Source organism: Zonotrichia albicollis, chromosome 6 (genome assembly GCF_047830755.1).
Source record: "Zonotrichia albicollis isolate bZonAlb1 chromosome 6, bZonAlb1.hap1, whole genome shotgun sequence".
Lineage (NCBI taxonomy): Eukaryota > Metazoa > Chordata > Aves > Passeriformes > Passerellidae > Zonotrichia > Zonotrichia albicollis.
The window spans coordinates 25121887-25140056 of NC_133824.1; the positions used below are offsets into that span (position 1 = coordinate 25121887).

At 37.6% G+C, this 18170-nt stretch overlaps 1 long non-coding RNA gene across 2 annotated transcripts in view; it reads left to right on the top strand.

Moving 5' to 3' along the window:
- The first annotated feature begins 474 nt into the window (after nt 1-474).
- LOC113459238 (uncharacterized) overlaps nt 475-18170 on the top strand; it is a 189283-nt gene continuing 171587 nt past the window's right edge. For both annotated transcript variants that reach the window (XR_012580800.1, XR_012580801.1), the window contains exon 1: nt 475-876. This is a non-coding gene — a long non-coding RNA (uncharacterized LOC113459238). The remainder of the gene's footprint in view (nt 877-18170) is intronic.

Sequence of the window (18170 nt, forward strand, 5' to 3'; positions counted from 1 at the left end):
TAAAATATTTGGGCTTGCCAGTCAAAGCAACAGAAAATAAAATAAGGAGCCTACAGAAAAACACAGGACTGTTTCATTTTTATTGGATCTTGTGGAAGGATATTACTTCTAAAATTGCAGCTCTGCTACCTCATCTGTCAGGTTAATTTCACCAATGTTTTCCATCTCCTTCTGTTGAAAACCATTAAAAGGATGGTATTTAATATGAGGACTCATTTTAGTGTACTGTTTATTTAAGACAATTGATGCAATGAAAGAATTTGGTTCTCTTTTTCAAAAGTTCCAAGATTTTCACTACCCAGATAGTGAAAATTTAGCCTTCCTAAAGTGACCTGTTAGTTAGTTGATTTTGATTAATGTCATAAATATTCTTTAGGTTCATTAATGTCATAGTCTTGTAAACATCCTTGTTCCTAAAACAGGTTGAAGGTTGTAGGCTGTTTATTTTCCTTCTATACTCATTTAACACAGGATACTGCCCACCTACTATCTCCACCTCACTGAAATGGACAGAGTTATAAACAAGAATTTATTTACCATGAGCATTCCGCTTGTCTGGTCCCTTTATCAAGGTTAAGAAAACACGAAAACATCAAAACAAGGGGGGCTGCCCGATGCCGAGCGCTGGCAGTGGCCCCGGATGGCTTGCGGGACCGAGGGCAGGGAGAAGCCAGCGTCCCTCTGGCAGCCAGGGACGGGCAGCAGCCGCCCTGCCAGCCCGCGCTCGGCTCGGCCGCTAAGGGCCAAATGCGCTGTCTTGTGCTCCCGCAGGCTGCCTTCTGGTACGGAAGAAGCAGAAGACCTAGAAGATCTGACTGCTTGAATATTTTTACTGCTTGAATGTCATGTTTTGAGGTCGATGCACTCACCTGCCAGGTAAGAGAGCAGAGAGAGCCGGGCCGCTGCAGCCGCGGGGCTGAGGGGCCTCCCGCGGTACCGCTGAGCGGGCAGAAGGGTGTCCGTGCGCATAGGTGCGCCCAAACATTTTTTAACACTGCAGTGGCATTCTTACCCCCTATTTATAACAGCTGTACCCTTTAATTTGAAAAGAAAAATACGTATTTTATCCCGTAGGTCCTGGTAGTGTTCGCCAACTCCCTGGCTGGCCCGTGCCGTGCCTTCCCACCCGGGTCCCGGCTCTCGTTGCCCCGGGCCCTCCGTGGAGCCGCAGCTCCGGACCCGCCTCCGGGGGCGCAGCCGCGGCGGGACAGCAGATGGCGCCCGCGCACCGCCCGTCGCGGGGCTCCGCGGCCTCCCCGTCCTGGGAACCGCACAGCCCATACCGGCCCTGGAATCCCCGCTGCCCCCCGTCCTGGGAACCGCACAGCCCGTACCGGCCCTGCAATCCCCGCTGCCCCCTGTCCTGGGAACCGCACAGCCCGTACCGGCCCTGGAATCCCCCCTGCTCCACAGCCTCCGCCCCGGGCGCGGGAGGCACCGCTTGCACGGGCGGCTCAGGGGGATGTTCAGACATTCCGCCTGTGGAACCCTCCAGGGGTGGCTCTCGGCGCAGGTAACTCGCAGAGGGCTGCACAAAGTAGCCCCAGCACCTGTCCTCTCGCTGCCCGGCCAGGTATCAAATGGGAAACAGCTGAGGGGAAACCACCTTTTCAGGTGTTCACTCCTGATATAAAGGGTTTAAAATATTTCAAGTGTAAATTTCAAAAGGTAGGATGAAAAAAAATGTCCTGTCTATGCACAGGAGGATCCAGGCAGAGATATGCTTTTGCCTCAATGCATTTATTAAAGTGCATACTTAGACCTAGACTTTTAAAAATGGTACCCATATTAGCCTGTATCAGAATCCATATCAGAACAATATATATATTGGTGTTGAGAGGTTCTCCTGTGTATTTACTAGTATTAAAATATTACTTTATTTAGAGGTTTGCTTGTTTATAGTGTAGAGCAAGTCACAATATGACATCTTCAAGATCTTGGATCTGAAGTGAAAGAATCTCAAGAGCAGTAACAAATACTCTGTCAAATACAAGAAGTTGACTTTCCAGTACTATACTTTTCTTTTTAAGTACCATTTTCTCTAGCAATGGGCTAGATAACAATCATGGGAGATTTTGAAGAAAAAAAAGCCATGGTTTTTAAGCATTAAAAACATTTGATTGCTTCTGGGCAGGGTTAGGTCTGACTGGGAATAATGTCTTCCGTTTTGGAAATAGAGATATGCGAGGTTTGTTGTTGAGACATTGGAGGCAGAGAGGGAGATCTTGTGGTCTGAAACAACTTCCAGGGCTCTAATCCCACATCCTCTGCAATATTTACAAGGCAAATAATTTATATGTAATCTGGCTTTACTCAGTGGAGCTCCTCCTGATCTATACACTGCAGTAGAAATCATAAACAGATATTCCACATCTGTTTCTGGTTTTGAACATGGGAAAAAAGGAATCAAGCCCAACATCTAAGCTTCAGTCCATACATTTTAATATTCTAAATGAGACATATCTCCAGTAGGATGAGTTGCCTGCTGTGGATATGTGTTAGTTAATTAATTAGCAGCCTTTGCAGACACTTTTTTAATTGCACAGCACAAGAAGTACAGAGCTATCAGTCACTTCAAAGTACCGCCACTTAGCAGTGCTTTTCTGTCTTTCCTCAGTTTTAAAATCCATGTGTTTTTTTGTGGTTCAGTCTCAGATGCAGTAAAGCTGCAGCACTGGCATTGAGACATATCATAGCAGGGTTTGTGGCCTTTTCCAATGACTAGGTTATATCATGGTTATAGTTCTAGATGTTAATATATAGAATAAATGACAGGCCCTGAAGTAAAGCCCTGTAAACACTGAGCATTGAGCGGACCATGACATCGTAATTAACCAGATGGGCAAGGTTCCAGAGCTTGCTGTTGTCACCAGTACCTTCTGTAATTGCAGCTTTGTCCATGGTATCTTCCTGCTTCACTTTTTTCTCTTTATAGTTCAGAGAACCAGTTAACCTTTTTAGTAGAAAACAGTTTTCTGGTAGGGGAATAAAATCTGACAGCTAAAAATTGTAACTATCAACATTGATATTTTACAGAGCCTAAATCGTTATATGCATCAAATGTACTTGACTGAATATGACAGTTCTGTCAACAGGGGATTAATGCCTAGCAGAGTTTTTTTGTGTCAATCCTGCTTATTCTTATACAGAAGCCAAGGGTGGCAGAGAAGGTAATTCAGGGCATTTTAGTTGTCTCAGAAGCTGAACAATTCTCTTTGCAAAGAGGTGATTCCTGTATCTGGAAAGTATTTGAGATGTAGTATGCTCCCTGCCTCAAGCAGAGTAAGAACTGTGTTCATTTACTGCATAAAATGGAAAAGAGAGGTGGGGCATATCTGGACTGATGGATTTGCTGAGTTGAAAGAGTAATTTTGGGACTTTAGGCCTCTCAGAGCAGTTCTGTTGCTGGATGTTGGCTCCCTGCATCTGGTAAGAAGCCCATCCAAACAACTGTGCTTGTGATGGAGACACTTTCAGAAGTAATAAATAATTATTAATTACCTCTGAAATTAAATAAATAATAAATATTAATAAATAATAAACAATTACCTCTGAAATAAGGGATAAGTAATGAGGTACATATATGTATTTAACTTCAAGATAGGATTTGGGTCTTCATTCAGACAGGAGTCACTGAATGCAATCACAGAATGTCCTGATTTGGAAGGGATCCACAATGATCACCGAGTCCAGCTTCTGGCCCTGTACAGGAGAACCCCAAGAATCTCACCATGTGCCTGAGAGCATTCTCCAAATGCTTGCTGGACTCTGACAGGCTGGTGCTGTGACCACTTTCCTCAAGGCCTCTCCCAGTGCACAGCCACCCTCTGGGTGGAGAACTTTTCCCTAATATCCAATCTAAATCTCCCCTGACACAGATTCATAATATTTCCTCGAATCTTATGGGTTTTATGATTTTTATGACTTTGTATTTTATTTTTATCCTTTATGACTTCTCACTGTTATGAGTTCTTCTGTAATTGTTATTTGTTCAGTGCTTCTAAATTAAGTTGCTAACTTCAGAGTGAACTTCATAGAAAATTTATGATTTCTTAAAAACTTTTGCCCTTTTCCTATACTTTCAAACTACAAGAAACACATTGAATGCTCTGTAGTGGTATTTTTAATTCATTACTTGTTTTTAAAAACTTTTAGCAATGAAATCTGTGAGCAAGTGGGACACCAGATCTTCTCAGGAGGCTTGTACCTTTAAATGTTAAAATATAGTGAAGACTAAGGTTTTGTAATCTTGAAGTGGAGTTGTGTGGAGCATCTCTAAAAAGAATTATGTACTTTTGGAAATATTGCTGATTCCAGTGCTATGTTCCTCATATAAATCCAAGGCACCTTACCATAGTTTGTAATCTTAGCAATAGTGACAATAGCTTTTGAAGCAGACAGTCTCTTAGACTTGTTTTACCACAACAAATTAAGATTTCTTGCTTTCCTCCTCCATCTACATCCACATTATATGGCACAAAGGAATCTTTTAAATGATAAATACATATAAAAGGAAGAAAAAAATATCCAAGATTTAGCAATCAGATTTTTTAATTAACTCTGCTTTATTCATTCATGCACAGACACAGTTTGCCATGTACTGTAATGATTGATTCAAACCATGATCCTTGTCTAATTCCATTATCCCAACCATTGAGATATGGACCCTGAACGTGGTATCTGTTTTACTTCTGTCTTAAAAATTCATGCCAATTTAGTTTTGTTACAGGAAAACACATATTCCAATTGTCTTGTTCGAATACCAAGCACTGTGCCAAAACCAGGGCCATGCTGAGGAACTCCCTTTCTCCTCAGGCTTTAGTGGTTTGTATTAAATGAAATCTGGATTCACAGCTATTCCAGTGAGGTTTTTCAAAACCTTTCTTAAAATCTTTTGCCATTTTTGATTTTGTTGACCTGATGCTCTAAAATTATAGAGTTTGCCAGGGCTCTTACTACTTAAATTAGTATCTAAATTATCACAGTATCATGCCTTTCTAAATTATAGTATTATAATTATGGTGCCAGATTACATTAATCTGTGATTTATGATGAACAAGTAGTAAACATTCTATCACTTTGTGATGTATGTGTAACTGCATTTCTCTGCTCTGCAAAATACCATTCCATTGTTATCGGTATTTTCTGTGGTGTACAGAAAATCAACTTGTCCTTCATTCATTCATTTAATCCATTCACTGTAATTTGAGGCAGCAGTCCCAACCTAACAAACAAGCCCTGATGTTGCAAAAAATTACTTTAATTTTAAGTTTCATTCCCATGTGGTTGATTGCATGTGGAAAAAAAAAAAGTAGTAGATAAACATACAGCACATGATAATTGCTTTTTTTCCAACACACCTACTGCTGATTTACCCCATCCTAGTTTTGTGGGTTTGGCATGATAAAGGCAGTATCATGCTTTGAGTAGTGAGACACAAGCTCTTGTGGCAATAGCCATATTTCTTTCTGCAGACATTGAAGCAGAGGGCTGGATGTGACCAGAAGGGAGAGGGATTTTAAGGAAATATTCAACATACAAGTGAATCATTGATATAAACTCCTGTTTTGTTTAATCCCATTGTGTAAATGTAAAGGTCTGAGTTGCTACTGTACAGAACTCTCAAAACACTGAATCAGCTGCCACGAAGCTCCTTCCTCTGTCTGATATTTAGCAGTATCTCATGATCAGGCTGCAGATTTGGTGAAATGTGGGTTCTTTCTTTCCTTATTAGAAGTGACAGCTGGAGTGGGTGTTCCTACCTTGTGAAGAAGTCCTGCTGGAGGCCAGCATAATCCTCCTAATCCAAGGAGGGCTGTGTCTCCACTGTGTTACCTCTACTTTCTTTTACAGGATCAAGCCTTACAAATGTTGTTGGGTCTTTTTAAAGAAAGGACTTCATTTTAGAAACAGAAGTATTTTGTTCCTTTGATGAATCAAAGAGATGTTTTAACCTACAAAAATGAGTAAAGGACAATTCAATTTATCATCTCCAAAAGTATTACAGAATAAAAGTTATTTCATTTATTATACAGTTGTCTCTGGCTATCACCATGATACTATGACTAGTCTTTTTTCTTCATTTTACACATTGATAAAAAAATTAATGTGATTTTGAAAAAATCAAGCAACAATTTTTATGATTCATCTTTAAAAGTCATACCTCTAGACAAGCATGTTAAAACGGATACTTTACAGTTTTAACATATTTCAGAGTTTCATATTCTCTGTACTAGGAAAATGACAGTAGATAACCAGATTTATGATAACCAGACAGATAAAATCTGTGAAGTGATTAACTGTGAAGTGATTCCCCAAGTTTGCCTGGAATTTAATTTATCTGCAGTTTTTATCCAGTAGGGGTTATGATACTTAAAATGCTGAGGGCTTGAAGGTTGATGTTCACTAGACAACAAAATATCTTCTCTGTTGAAGAGGTTTGCACATAATCCTCACATTTTTCTTGTTGAAAGAAAGACTTGTAGTCCAATCTAAAGGTGTCAGTGTTAAATTAACTAAATTTTCTTGGTATAAAATTATGATTAAATCAAGGACTGGAGTGTTTCTCCACAGATTAGGAAATATTTCCCCCCACCCCTCCCTAACTAAATAAATATGTAAATGCATTTTTTTAAGGGAAAATAATTTCAAAGGAAGAAAAAAATTTGTTCAGTGGTATAGGAAAAACTTTCTAGTGGATTTATTCAAGTCAGATTTCTAGGGAATAGGAAAATGGCAGGGGATAGGTGTTTGGTTTTTTTTTTTATTCTGAGTGGGTGCTTTCAATTGCACAGTAAGTAAAAGAGATTTTTGCCAATTTCTTATTTCATAACTTTGTGCCTTCACTTCTTTAAATACTATTTGGAAATGCAACATGTAGGAATAATTGAGCCAGTTTGTTTTCCTAGTCTTAATATTTTTTCACCTTAATTTTTGTCTTTCACTTTGATTTCAAATCAACCCAAATTTGGATTTTTATGTTCAATTCTGCAGCTAAATTGACAAATTAGTTATCTGCAGCTTCACAGTTACTCTTAACATATTTTTTTTACCCAGAGGCTCTTGGATTAAAACTTTTTTCTGTGTTCAAGCTTATATTTCTAGCAAGTTTAGTAGTGGCTTCGTGTGTGATATTACAGCTGTGCCCCTTGAGGTGATAGTCTTTAATGCTGAAATTTACTTTTTGCTTTTATAAAATTAGCAAAATGACAATTTTATTATTAATAAGTCTTCATATTAAATAACATTATGTTCTACTTGTCGTCAAGATGCATCATAATTGATTCTTTCTAAGCATAGGTACATATTAATTTCATCTCACAGTGCATTTGTAAGCTTATTAATAAGGTCAAGCCTTAACATCATAAACCTCCCTGCAATTTAGGGGGGCTTGTCTTATTTCCTGGTTAAGGGCCAGCCTTTTACTTCTGTGAGAGCACCTTTGCCCTTTTGAAATTAGGCTATGGCTTTGCACATTAGACAGTAATATCAGTTAGGAATTCTGGCAAGAGTTTTCTGAAAATCCAGGTGCACAGCATCCCCACCATTCCCCATGTTTGTGTTGGCAGCCACAGGCTCAAACAATTCCAGCAACTAAGTGAGGCATGCATGCCCTTCCCTTCCTGAGACCATGTTGGCTATCCTTGATTCAAGATGTGATTTACTGGCTGTTCTACCATTTTCTCTTTTCCAAGGCTTTCCCCAAAACTGGTGCAAAGCTGCAAGAATAAGTCTATAGTTTCCTGATCAATAGGTCCTAAAAATGGCCTTATTTTGATGACTTGACACACTTTCAATTCTTTTCAGCCTGTATTCCTTTAGTTTCTTTGGAGTTGCAAAAGCCAAAATTTTATATCGAACTTTCTTTAGGGTTAACATTTGTCAGGATTTGCTACCTGTAGCTGAGAAATCTACAGAGCTTCAATGCAATCATCTGGTTCAAAGGAGTGGTGAAGGGAACACAGATTAAACAAGAGGTTTTATCACTGGATGATGAAGCAAACCTAGTAGAACAACACAAATTCCTAGATCTTGTAATGAAATTGGTGCTTCTTCAGAAGCCTACATGTCTCAGATCATAAAATCTGCCAATTTCTTGCCCTGTTAGCATCTATGGGCTTTTGCTTTTATAATTGAATAATACTTGTAGCTGAAAAGATTTTTAGATAAAACACAATTTAGAAGAGAGGCAGTAATAGCATCTTTGACTCATCCCTCTTTCATATTTGTTCATCATAAAAAAACATAAACCTTGTAAAGGTCATTTGACTAAAAATTGAAATTAATATTTTGTAGAAATAAATGTGGTAAAAAGGTAGAGATTTGCTCAGCAATTAATGTAGAAGGATGTTCAACCTGTCATTTTCTTCTGCAGTAATTTTGCAAATAATTATCTTTTTAAACTTTTTTAAACTACTCTTTTACTAAGAAAAGCCCAAACAAAGAAAAGATTGTCTATTATGAATTTTGAGTTGCTCTTTGGAGACTAGAGTATTTTCTTAAAAATTTGCTTTTAACTCTCTGTATCAAATCTTAGTAGTAACCTTTCTCCTTAGCTGTTGTTTCTTGAAGCATGTTTGATGCATGAACTTCAAGGAAAAGAATAGAATTATGAACTTTTTCTGCAAAATTGCTAAAAGAAATTCTCAACATTCTGAGCATTTTGCTGTTAATTCTATGTTGCTTGAATGTAATTTTGAAAGAGAAGAATAATTGTGTTTGATGCAATATTCACTAAAATTAAAAATAATTGACAACAATGACAAAACCCCCTAGAAAACAGATTGGAAAAACAGTATAAAATTTGGCAGAGTAGAAGATATTTCTTTTCATAATTTTTCTGATAAATTGAATTAAAACTCACAGTTGCTTTGCATATTATTCACACAAGGCCATTTTTTGCCATACGGTGTTGCCAAGTAATAGAGATCCACATTTCATTTTTTAGCTCTGGGCTGCCAAATTATATAAGGAAATGTTTGCCCTCAGTGTTGTTCTTTTCTAAATTATTTGGAGTGCTGTGTTTCAGTCTCCTTTGGGTCTATTAATTTTACAGAGGTTCTGTATTCTGTCCCTTCTGTTCATCTTCCAATAACAGCAAATGTCTTACATCCAAAAATCTTTTCTTCAGTTGAAGCAGATAGATCACTCAATTCCTTGATTCCCATTACCCTTCACACAACCTATGCCTGCATTTTCCTGCCAGGAAAAAACCTTTTAGGAATCTGTTTTCCCCCTGCTCTTTACCTTCATCCTTGATTGGTTTTCCTTCTTTGACTCACTTTTCCCCCACTCTCTTACAGTGATATAATAGTTACATGCAGAACAATAAAGGATACCAGAACTTAGAGTGACCCAGATGACTGTTAAGAAAGGAGTCTGAACTGGAAGATTTAAAAATGCCCTTTTTCTGTCAAGATAAAACTGGTAGCTTTCCATGGAGCCTTTTAGAATTGAGTAAGAAGTTCTGTTATGTTGTAGGTAGTGAAGTGGGGTTGTCAAAGGTTGTCTGCCTTTAAATGAAGAAGCAGAAATCAGCTGGGCTGACAAATCCTTATTTTCAGAAGTAAAATGCTGTGTAAATCAGTTATGGAAATGTGAGATTTAATATACCTTGCCCAAATTAGCTCTTTCCTGCACACACTTAACTAAATATTTTGCTGTGTTTAAGTAGCTGCAAGTATATACTGAATGGGAGAGATCACAATATTAAGTTACACAGAGCAATCACACATGGTGACATGAGGGATGTTATTAATTTCTATTTTCTGAGAAAGAGGAATGATGCCAGAGTAAAGATTCCTGAGCTACAGTTAGTGACTGAGAAAATAATTTGGCTATTGTGTTTAAAGGGCTTATTTCACAGCATTTTTCACTTAATGATCCCAGTTTCCAGAAGAAACCCATGCGGCTCTGGGACTTCAAGACATATGGGATCTGCATCGTTGTTGCCGAGTCCCACTTCTGTTTTAAAAGGCAGCAAGATAAACAGATATGTGACAGGGGTTTGACTTATGTCATGCCACAAATGTCCCAGGTTTAAGGTACAGTTATATCTGTGTTAATCTAAGCATCACAACAATGTAAACAATGGTATGTGTGACTAACAGTGGAGCTTTGTTGAGAATATTTGTACCAATTATATTATGAATGATGGAATTTCAGGCACGTGTTTGGATTACCTATCCATTTCAGTCGTTTCCTGTTGTTGATTCTTTCTAGCAGTAATTTTTTCCAATTACAGGAATCGTTAGGTTTTTTTTATCCTGGAGACACTAGGCCTTTAGTATAGGTAGGAAAAGAGTCTGGATGGTTTACATAGCCATATCCTCAAAGGGGCTGCTGCATAGGGTATCTTTCAAAGCTTAGCAGAGTGCATACCACTGCTAGAGGATGTAGAACATCTCAAGGGTCCCTGTGGCTGTTTAACTCTTTGAAATAAATGGTTCCCTCCAACATGAGAAGGAAAAAAACCCACATTGGTTTTCCAAAGCTGTGCAAACACATTCATCCAAATAACACTGATTATGTAAAAAATGAGACATTTTAGGGGCAATATGCAAATGAAGGGAAAGAGGCACAATTATTTTATTTCGTGATCATTTTTTGCTTAGATGAAAAATATACTAGGAAAAATCAGCTGCTAAAAGAGATACTCTGCTTATGCAAATGAAGGAAATGGGCTTTTTCTTTATTGTTTAGAGAACCAGAAGGTGCAAAAACCAGGCCTATTTCCAAAAGCACACATTTTTTTTTTAATGGGGAAACAATGTTTTCCTAGAAATGTTGATCACTCTGTTTGTGGACCAAGATACCCTTTTGCTAACACTGCTAAAGACATGATATTTATCCTAAACATGAATGAAATTTCAGCTATCAGTGAAAATTCTCAGCAATAACATCAGTTTGTAGAAATACTATTTTATTCCCAAGCCTGATTTCCTTTTATGACAAGGTAACCCAGCTCGCCGATCAAGGGAAGCCAGCTGATCTAATATATATGAATTTCAGTAAATCTTTTGATACTGTGTCTCACAGTATCCCTTTGGGTAAAATGTCCAGTCTAGATCTGGATAAATACATCGAGGTGTGTTTGATGATGAGTGAGCAACTGGTTCATGGGTTGGATGCAAAATGGGGTCACATGAGACTGGCAAGTTGTCAGTAGTTCCTGTGGGGTTCTGGAGGGTTCCATTTTGGGGAAATGACTTGAACACAGACCTGGAATGTGTACTAGGTATGTTTAATGAGGATACTAAACTGGGAGGAGCTGTTGACTCCCTCAAAGGCAGGGAGGCCCTGCAGAAAAAACTTTGGAAATCAGAGGATTGTGTAATCACCAGCCACATGAAATTCAATAAGGGAAAATGCTGGATTCTGCACCTGGGATGGGGCAACCCTGGATGTATGGACATACTGGGGAATGGAGAGGCTGAGAAGCAGCACTGTGGAACAGGACCTGGTGGTCCTGGTCTGTGGCTAGGTGAACATGAGTCAGCAGTGCCCTGGCAGCCAGGAGGGCCAGCCCTGTCCTGGGGTGCATCAGGCACAGCATCACAGCCAGGCAAGGGAGGGGACTGTCCCCTCTGCTCTGAGCTGGGAAGGCGTCACCTTATGTAAGTATAAGAAGAACACTGACTTTTTAGAGATAGTCCAGAAGAGGACATAAAGGGTGGATGAAGATGGGAAAGTTTAGAGGGGAAGCCATATGGGGAGGTGACTTGTTCATCCAGGAGGAGACTGAGGAAAGACTTCAAAACTGTCTCCATCTTTCTCATGAGGGGAAACAGAGGGGCAGGCATAAATCTCTTCTCTGTGGTAACCAGTGACAGGACCTGAGGGAATGGCCTGAAGTTATGTCAGAGGACATTTATGTTGGATATTAGGAAAAAGTTGTTCACCCAGAGGCTGTTTGGTCATTGAAACAGGCTCCACAGGGAAGTGGTCACAGCACCAGCCTGACAGAGTTCAAGAAATATTTGGGCTCTCAGACACATAGTGTAATTCTGGTCCCGTGCACGGCCAGGAGGTGGACTTCAATGATTCTTGTGGGTCCCTTCCAGCTTAAGATATTCTATGATCCCTTAAGTAATTAGGAGTTTTGGGGTCAGACTAATGCACTCCATCCAGTGCTGTTTCTATCTGCTTTTTTATTTTCCAGGTATTCTTTAATGAAAAGTGTTACAGAATTGTCCTGTAGAAGGTGGTAAATGAATAATAAGGATGTAATGTAGGGCATTGTCTAAGTGGAATGAAGAAATTTGAACTCTAGACTGTCTTGTCAACTAAGTGATAGTTAGCTTAGAATTGCAATGTGGAATTCTGTTCCTTACAAAATATGCAATTTCCATTTGCTCCACCCTGTTTTCAGTTATATGCGGCAGTATGATTTAAAAGCAATAAGGCTTTCTGAAGATATGCAGGGGTACCAAAGATTAGTTTAGTGTCTCTCTTTGACCATGTAATGGTCAAGTACTGAGCAAAGGCAGCTCTAAGAAAAGAATTTTTTGCCTGATGAGCAAAAAATTTTTGACTAGTTGTTTACTGGTGTTATGTAAACTTATAGGTCTGTGTTCTTACCTAAACTCTTGAAACTGATGGGTATTTGCTTGCTTAGCATTCACATCAGCAGCAGGTACCCACCTTTTTCTAGACTTAAAATGGCATTTCTAGTAGTGTTTTAACTTTTACTGTCTGAAATTTTCCTCTAAAAAGAAATATGAGCATTTTTCAGCTTATGACCTAACACTGTTCACCCCCATGTTTTATAGATTGAAATAAAAGCAGAAAATGGAGTCTTCGGAGCACAAGGATTTGATGAAACAGAAAAATAGTGCAAATGTTTGCAAATCTACTTAGCTAATTTGAGTATTTTTAATCTAAATTCCTCAATGTACATGTAAATAATCCATCCATCACTCCTTACAGGATTGTGTGACTGAGTTATAGTTCTGTCACTGAAGTCCTAAGGAAATCAATTTTTTCAGATGATAAATTTCATTTGCATTTTTTTGACAAGTGGCTTCTTTCCCTATTGAGTGCAAAATATCTGATGTTTTTGGACCTGAATTTTCCCCTAGAAAATTTTTCTTTAATTTTCTACTATGTGAATCTCCTCTTCCAGTATGTATCTGTGTGGTTTTTTGAAGCGGTTCTTTGGACTGTTAACTGAGTACCATGGTATGTGTTGCTATTGTTCCTTAGATGGCTGAAAATAAAAAGAATTTGCCATGCACGTTGGAAACACAATACTGGAAATTATTTACAACATAAATTTTACCAGTCTAGGGCTTTCTGAGTCTTTATAACAAATTTTTGAAGGATTCTTAGCAACTCAAGAACTTATGGTAATATTTCATCTGAAAGGTTATATTTTCTTTTAAAAATTGACAAAAAAATAGAGGCATGCTATTTAAAAGAAAACCATGTTATCTGAACCAATTAAAGCAGCATTGAGACCTGTCATGTGGATGCTGCTTCTATAACTGCATGAAACACGTCATTGTCTAGGACTTTGTTTGGGCAGGAGACAAATAATTTGAAATGTGGGATGGATATAGTCTCCTACATGAACACTTTTATTAGAGAAGAAGCATTTGCTTACTTTAACTTAGAGCTCTTCCCAAGCGATGCAAACAAACTTCAAAAAGCTTTGTGGTATTGAAAGCAAAACATCTGCATTTAAGGTCATGACTGCATTATTTAAAATTTACAATGAAACTGTACCAAAACAAATCTCTTGTGTTGACAAGGCTGAGTTCCACAACCTCATGTGCATGGTCAGCAAAAATGAGTGATTGAAAAAGCTTTCTGTGCTCCACCAAATGAGTAGTTAGGAATGGTGGATTTGAAAGGGAGTAATCCATGGGTAAGAGAGAAAATCACTACCTAGTGGGAACAAGTAAAAAAGGTGTAAAGTATGACTGTTTTCAGCAGAAGAAATCCTGTAATTATATCTTATATTTACATCTCTATGGAAAAAGGAAGATCCATTTAGTGGTATAGGGACATGACTTTCATAGAACACAGATGATGAGAAACAATGTTAAATGAATAGCAAACTGAAATTTCAATATTGCACATTGTGAAAGAAAAATACAAAAATATTTTTAAACTTTCTTTCTCCTGCGTCTGGATCTTGCCCTTTTCTTTTTAGTGGTGTACGTTTTACCTATCTGCATGTTAATGCATATGTTTAATGCAGACTGTAATTGCTTGTATAGGTTTATAAACAAGCTAAAATAGAAAACTCTAGAAATATTGTCATCAGGAATACTTTTCACCACTCTGATACCTGATATTTTTCTAGAATTTTGGGTGTGATGCCTTCTAGCAAAGAGCCAGGAAAAGCTGTATTCTGTCTTGGTGCCAGTGCCAGCTTGGAGCTATGACTGATGCTTTTCTGAGCCCCTGTCAGCTGTGGCCACAAAGGCAGCTCCTTTGGAACTTCACCAACGGGTGTAAATTAGAGCAGACTTCAGGATGCTGGAATTTGTACAGAAAAGTTGGCCAGGCACAGGTGTGGCCTCGGGCTCTGGGTCCTTTTGCTTAGGCTGGTGTAAGAGGACTGATCTTCACACTTGCACATGGCAAGAACGTGAGCAAAATTATTTGTGTTTGTGGATAAAATAGTTCAGCTCATTTTTTTTTAGTAACAAAGTTCAGAAGGTTTTGTGAGATGTTCCTTTTACAGTGGGCTTATTTCCATGATAATTTCTAAGAATGTAATTTCTAAATATGTGTTTTTTATTTTCCCCAAAGATGTATAAGCAGTGATCCTACATAAAAGTGATCTTTGATAGCAATAGGTTTTGCATGGATGCATTTCTGTTATTTATGAATTAAAGGATCTATATATTTTTTTTCTTCATACCTTGATGTATTGTGTTATTTTACTTCTGGCAAACATCGTATAAAATCACTAAATGTGCGTGTCTGACACAAAATGGAAGTGATTACTAGAGTCCTAAAGGAGAGGTGTAGTGGTAATACACATCCTAAAGTTTCAATCTGACCAGCAGACAAAAGAGAGCTCCTTCATGACCCTAAGGTGAAGAGTTTTGTATTCTTAGGATATTATCTAGGTATTTAATGGGATTTTTTTTTGTTTTATTGTTAAATATAAGTACTTGGTTTGTGAAGAAAATGCTTAAGAAAACTGACAGGTAAGTTTTAGTGAAGCATAGCAACACACATGATATACTTTAGAGAGTCCTAGAACATGAAGCCATCTCATGCAATATCTCAATTTCACATTAAATGTTTTGTTTTTCTTTTAACTGAGAGGTTAAGTCAGCTTGCTCCTGCATTTCTTATGGTATGGACCAGAATGTGACTATATTCACTCCTGAGCAGCCATATGGTTTGTACAGTTTACAAATGAGACATTTTCTTCTACAGACATCTCCCTTTTTACTTGGAAAATGAACCTGAAATTTATATTTTCATTTAAAATTTGTTCCTTACAGGTGGTGCCTCCTTACAGTGCTTCCCCTCTCAGAGGTGCCCTTGGTTCAGTGCAGGGTGCCAGCCAGATGCCACTGACCCGCAGCACCACAGGATGCTATTTAAGCATTTAAATAACAGTGACTCTGTCACACTATAGCTAACTGCTGGTTTGTTTTCTCCTCACATTTCAGAATTTTTAGTCGTACAAAGGAATGGAAATTCCTTGTTTAAAAATAGAGCTGTGTAATGTTTTCATGTTCAGATGGACTTAGGACCCAGAGGATTGCTTGCATGCAAATGGCCTCTCAAGCTAAAACAAATACAACTGGGAATTTGCAAAATCTAGTGTCCTTCTGTACTGTCTAATTACCCAGAATGAGTATCAGGTGTTGTGAGATTATTTTAAATCAATTCTGCATGATGATTAATTTATGCACTTACACAAAAATGTGTTCAATGAGTTTTACTTTATTTCTTGTCTGGTTTTCTGTATCAGAACTGTGAGTTCTGAAGTGTTTTTTCAGTAGCCAGGCTTTTGAATTTGCCTTGTATGCTCAAGAAACTGACTTCAAAGTTACTTTGTGATGTCTAGGTAACTAACTCCATCTACCATCTACAAGACATAAGACAAAATAAAATTTTGTAAGAAAACATTAATATCTTTAAACCCAAATTTAAAGAAGCATAGCAATTCATCACTGCTGGATGTCAACTCTTATTTGACAGGAAAAGTGTGTAAACATTTATAGTGAACTTGGAATTATGTATACTAGGATTTTATTTAGTGTGTTTGTTTGGATGTTAACTTGAGCTTTCATGTCTATATTTTGCTAATACCATTTTTCTAGTTTTACTTCTCAACTTTCTTAAATCATGGTGGGCAGAAACAATGTGTTCTAAAGAAGAAATTCTAAAAGGATGAATCTTCCAGAAATAGTCTATTAATGAAATTTTTAAACTTTTATTTTATACATGTACTTATGCCCTTGCATAGTATTTTTTTAAATGGAAGAGAGAAAAAAAGGCATAGCATGGAAGAAAGTGAAAAGAAGAAAATGAGAAGTAGATGATAGAAGAAAAGTTAAAAAGAAAGAAAGAGGCAGGAGAGGGAAAAAAGGATGAAAAATAGGAAAGGAGGGCTAAAGTGAAAAACAGAAGGGAAAGGGGAAGCAAGGAGTTTACATCTCTTGAAACAAGAAATTTTTTAAACATGAGAAGAGGGAATATTTTATATGGAAACACATGGAAGTGATTCCTGGCTTATATTAATAGATCTGGTCTTGGTGCATGAAAATAATCTTGGAAAGCCAGATTGTAAAGGTAAGTCTTCCAGCCAGGCCTCTACCTGATATCAGGTATTCACATATATCAGATATTCAAACTTTTCTTATTTAGATGTTTTTGGTCTTTCCTATATAAAAATGCTTTTATTTTTTTAATTTAAGGAAAAAGCATTCTCTAAAATTAACAGAAGGGTTTTGTTTTTTTCATGTTTGTAGAAATGTCTTGAGATAAAACCAAAACTACTTTTTCTACTGAGACTAATGAATTTCTAGAGTACATCTAGGACTGTAGCCCTGAGACTTTTTAGTAAATTATAAACTACTTTTTTTTAAACTACTTGAAAGAAAGTCACATGCTTGATCCCTGCAGAACAGGAGCATAGGTTGGACTGGACCTTTCTAAGTGGACCTTAGTTCAGCATCCTCTGAAGTTGAGGAAGGTGGAGGAGAACTCACTCAAAAAGTGTTCCTTCCTTTGGAAAAGTGTATTATTTTGCTTGAAAAATTTGTAATTAAAATGCTGAAGTTTTTAAACTGAAACGCAGTTTTGTTTGTCTGGTCAACAAAACAAGTGCTTGTTGATATCTTTGCTGAGCTGGCAGGCTGGCAGTCTTATATAGTATCACAAAAAAGAAAACACCACTTGTAATAACAGATTTAGTATGATCACCCTTACTTTAAAGTGAAAAGGAGGAATCATACTTCATCCTAAAAGAGCCATCCATGTAATTATCATTCCAGCTATAAATAAATATATCCTGACGGTGGTTAGGAGAGGGTGTCTCATTGTACAGCCTTTATGCCCTCAAATCAAAATAGACAGTGATGATGCTGAGCATTCTTCATGTTGGCCTTCTCATCCCTGGAGAACCAGCTAAGTAGCAGACAGAAGTTCCCTTTAAATCTCAGCAATACTCTGTGCTTTTTCTTAATGGCTTCCTAAACTTTTGTTCTGGTTACAGATCAGATAGGTAACACAAAGTGTTAAAGGTCTAGAATCAAAATTATAAACAATTGGGATTTATTTACTTATTTGGAAGTATTTTGAAAAGCTTCCATAGGATTTCATGATTGAAAATTGGCTCACATTCCTCAGTGAAATGGTGTTAAGGTCACTGCCTGTCATTTAAATGGGATGAGGCAGTGTCAGGGAAGGTTTTTATCAGTATAGTGCTACCAGTAGATAGCAGTGGATATTACATTATAATGCAAAGGGGAGTGAACATTAGACTTCATGCAAACAAGTACTGATTTCATTTAAAATTCAACAAAATCAAAATAACTGAGCCCCAAAATTGTAATGTTTTCTTGTGGTATTTTTTTATTGTTTGATGTTTGTTTGTTTGTGGGTTTTTTGGTTTTTTTTTTGTGAAAGTGTTTAAAAACCCTTATTCAGATCATTATGTAATGATCCAAATCTTTTAAACATACCATTCCAAA